Genomic DNA, 4,427 nt, shown 5'->3' on the forward strand with positions numbered 1-4,427 from the left:
GGCAAATCAATTTTCGATTCACCCAATTGAGCTCTTTAATGGATTAACAGAGGGTTGATGAAGATAATATGGGATATTTTCAGTGGGTGCTTTCAAAAGACATTTGATAAATTAAGACAGTCCATAAGTAAAAGCACAAAGCGTTAAAAGGTTTGATAGAAACCTAGTTAATCAGTAGCAGACAGGGAGTAATAGTGAGCACATATTTTTCTGAAGAAAGTGATGTCCTCCGTGAGTCAGTTTTAGAACATTTTTCTTTTCTTGTTAGATATAAATGACCTCAACTTAGGTTTAGAGAGCATGATTATAAATTTAGCAGGTGATTTATACCACTCCACCCCATACAGGGTGCATTGGACCCAAAGGACTCAGCAGTATGTAACAATAAGGGTATTAGAAGACTTCGGAAGGATGTAGATGGACTCGTGAAATATGCAAACACGTGTCTGATGCTCTGTGGGGACCGTGAAGTGATGATCTTCTGGTGGAAGCAGTACAGTCTGAATGGTATTATTCTAAGAAGGGTGGAAGAATAGAATGATCTGCATATTCACAAACCTTCAAAGATGGTAGATCAGGTTGAGAAGGCAATAAGGAAAGCTTATCCCATATGCTTTCCAATCTTCGAAAGATAAGAAAGTGTATGGGAAATTAATTAGTGGCTAATGGTATTGAATGCAAAGACACGGAAGTCATGCTACTTAAGGCAGTTTTCCAAGACCATAAGAGATGGAACAGGATAACGTCAGTATTGAAAGACTTCAGTCGAGAGATTGGGGAAGTGAGGATTATCCAACTGAGAGCAGGGGCAGTTAACGCCAATGAAATTGTGAGGATATTCTTGTTTAGCAAACTTATACTGTGTCCTCGAGCAAGCGAGTCACTAAATTGAGCTAATAGGTTTAATGTATGATCTCGAATGGAAATGAGAAGAAACTATTTTGCAGAGAGCACTAGTGCGATATTGAATGTGCCAGCTGAGAGCAGAGTAGATCTGGATTACAAAGGAACTTGCAAAAGACAGTTGGATGTCTGTTTGGAGAGAATTATTTTGCAGAGTTACGGGGGTGAAAATTTAGAAATGGGATTAAATTAGACAGTTCTTTCAGAGTCAACATGATGCTGCAGGCTAAATGCCCACCGCTTCCCCTGACCACCCCCATGCAGTAAGATTCCCTGATTCTGCGAAGAAAATGATGTCAAAGGAAATCTGTGATAGGTGCCATGGTAACATTGTCGGCTCGACATTTTGAATGAATTAGTATGTCAAAAATAGAAACACTTTTTCCACCTTTCATGCCTCACACAATCTGAAAATCTTTTGTCGGCTTCAGCCATTTCCAGTGTTGCAGTTACACAGATGGGAGGTGAAAATTACAACTTCCGTGGTTTGTACGCCAGAAAGCATTTCTGTCAAATAATTTGTGCTTCCAAGCCCATGTGAAATTCTGAGGTCCCAAGTGTAGGCAGAAAGCAAATAATCACTTTTCCTAAAATTAGTTGTTTAATTTTCAGATTTATGTAAATTGTTACCTTTTTGTGCCTGAGAATTGAAATGATGGAAAAAAAATTGAATAAAGAAATTTTTTTTCCATTTGTTTGGACATTTAGGTGGTGATTCCTTGATCATGAATGGTGCAAAAAATCATTTAGTCCACCATTTTTCTACTTATGTATTACCTGAAATAACTCTGCAGAGGCTGGTATCCCATCACCAAATGGCCCTTTAATTACACGTGGCAAGACTTTGACACTCATTCAGCTTCCTCAGAGCCAGCTCTCAGAGTGAACAGGATGTCTGACATAATGGGAACTGCAGATGCTGGAGAATTCCAAGATAATAAAATGTGAGGCTGGATGAACACAGCAGGCCAAGCAGCATCTCAGGAGCACAAAAGCTGACGTTTCAGGCCTAGACCCTTCATCAGAGAGGGGGATGGGGAGAGGGAGAGCTCTCTCCATCTTCGGTCCACCTCCCCCTCTCTCCCTATTTATTCCAGTTCCCTCTCCCCATGCCCCTCTCTGATGAAGGGTCTAGGCCCGAAACGTCAGCTTTTGTGCTCCTGAGATGCTGCTTGGCCTGCTGTGTTCATCCCGCCTCACATTTTATTAGGATGTCTGACATGTCTGCTTATATCCATCAACCTGGGCCCCCTGATTGGACTAGATTAACAGCCCCAGTCTTGGAACTCATATTCTCTGAGGTCCACTAGGCTGACCTCATTACAATCACTATATTATCCAATGATGCTTTATGAATTTTTAACTTGACCATTTGAACTGGTTACCATTTCTTTTTGTCCTACAGATTTTTGGACAATTTGAACCACTATAGTTTTCATTTAGTTTTCAGGTCGACTCAGTTTCATAATCTTTGTCCTGCCCTTCAATGGCATCAAATGAATTCCACAATTGACTGATCTGGAAAAATTTGAAAATGAATCAGTTATCAGTTGTGAAGTAATGCTTCCATTTGGAAATCTAGTTGACTTTCTTGGTTTCTAGAAACTGCAGCACTCATTATATACATTAATAACATAAAGTGTACAAAAGTTAACATAAATGTGAATGATACAAGTGACATTAATTACAAAATACAATTAACAACTCATTTGTCTTTAGTACCTGGCCTCTACACCATTTGTTCACCTCACTTCCTTTCCTCCTCTGTCAAAAGTATCAAAGTCACCCATTTTCCAAGCTTTTTGAGCTCTGAAGAAGTCATACTGGACTCAAAACATTAATCGTGTTTCTGTCTCCACAAATATTGCCAGATGTGTTGAGTCTCTTCAGCACTTTGTGTTTCGTTTGCATTTCCAGCATTCACAATTTTTTTTTTGCTTTTCTTAATAAAATTGAGTATTGGATTGAAACTTAATAAGGTCAACAAGACAGGTGCAACATCAACACTGCGCCACCCTGGGTCTGGACACACTGTGATCCAGGGTAAACACGCCTGCCGTGAATGTATGAAGGCCAATATCTTTAGCTCAGAGTTTGAACCGGAGGCTGAGCTACAGATTCAATGACGCATTAGGGAGCGAGAAGGTTATTTAGAATCGTTGTACCAGGAGGCAGTCAAACCATTTAGAATAGGGAATTCCAGTTCAGTCCGTGCTCAGCAACTGAAGGGCGTGTCTGCAACTGAGGCAGTTGAGGAGACCCAGAGGGCAGGATTGTCAGCTTCTGCAATTTTGCAAGAGGTTCAAGCTTCACTGAGCTTGTTTGGATAAACAAAATGACCGTGTACAGGAAGCTGTTAAAGGGAAGCAAAGGGGATTGTAAGGGTCAGTAAAGTCAGGGGATTGGCACTGCTGTTAGCAGCAAAGAGAGAGTCCAGATGGTTGTGTTGGCTGCCTGGAGACGAGGTTCCTGATATCTGCTAGGGGCTGCAGAAGAACATGCCCTGGGAGGGGGAGGATCCAATTGCCTTGGTACATGGTACATGTAGGTTCCGACAAGATAGGTAGGCATTGCTGGGGACAGAGAATTTACTTTGAGTGAGTGCCACCTCAAGGGCTTGCATTGAAATAGATCCCAGCCTGACGAAATGGATTGGAACTGATTATATGGCAGTTGTATAAAATAAGCTGGGTAGTCTCAACTCAGTAATCAGTGGCTATCAACCTTCAAAAAAAACTGCCCAGAGTTCAGTGCTGCTGGTACTGCACTGACAGCTGATGCAAATAGTGTCATACTTTACCCAATTACAAGGAGCACAGCCTAAGGCAGGTTACTGGACAGGGCTAATTTTTTCTGTTTCTCATCTGACTTTGTGGTGTGCCAGACCTTAACACACTTAATTATGAATGTCCAGTGTGGGAAAAGTTTATCTCGTCTGTTCATTCACTAACATGCCTGTTTATTATTATTTATTTTACTAAAATAAAGTTCCTGGAAAAGAAAGAGCAAGGGAGGAAGTTCTACTAATGGCATACAAGGAGCTCGTCACTAATTCAAAAAGTAGGACCTCGAAGGTTGTAATCACAGAATTATATTCTGAGCCATGTGAACATTGACACACTGTACATAAAATTAAACTGAATGCATGGTTTAAAGGCTAGTCCGGGTAAGGTGGGTTCCAGTTCACTAGTACAGGGGAAGGTGGGGGCTTAAGCATTGGGACAGTCTACATCTGCCTACGCTGAAACCAGTGTTTTGGAAACCACATGGCTGGAGATTTAAAGATGGGTTTAAGCTAATTCACTGTGTTGTGTGGGGTAGGGGGGCAGGGGATGACAGAAAAAAACCCCAAAGATTGTTTCAACAATCTAGCCAAGTTGTGAAGACAATACCAAAAAACAAAACTAAAGGCTGTATGTTTTAATATATTTAGCATACAGACAAAGTATAGAAATTGATCATGCACTTTAACGTAAATATATATGATTTAATAGCCATTACAAAAATGATTTAGTATCGTCGGA

The 4,427-nt window shown here is 40.7% G+C and overlaps 1 protein-coding gene across 6 annotated transcripts in view; it reads left to right on the forward strand.

Annotated features, from left to right (window-relative positions):
- Positions 1 to 4,427, forward strand: part of pdzrn3b (PDZ domain containing RING finger 3b) — a 303,206-nt gene that overhangs the window by 209,839 nt on the left and 88,940 nt on the right. The gene's annotated exons all lie outside the window — the stretch shown is intronic.

Source organism: Stegostoma tigrinum, chromosome 11 (genome assembly GCF_030684315.1).
Source record: "Stegostoma tigrinum isolate sSteTig4 chromosome 11, sSteTig4.hap1, whole genome shotgun sequence".
Taxonomy (NCBI): Eukaryota; Metazoa; Chordata; class Chondrichthyes; order Orectolobiformes; family Stegostomatidae; genus Stegostoma; species Stegostoma tigrinum.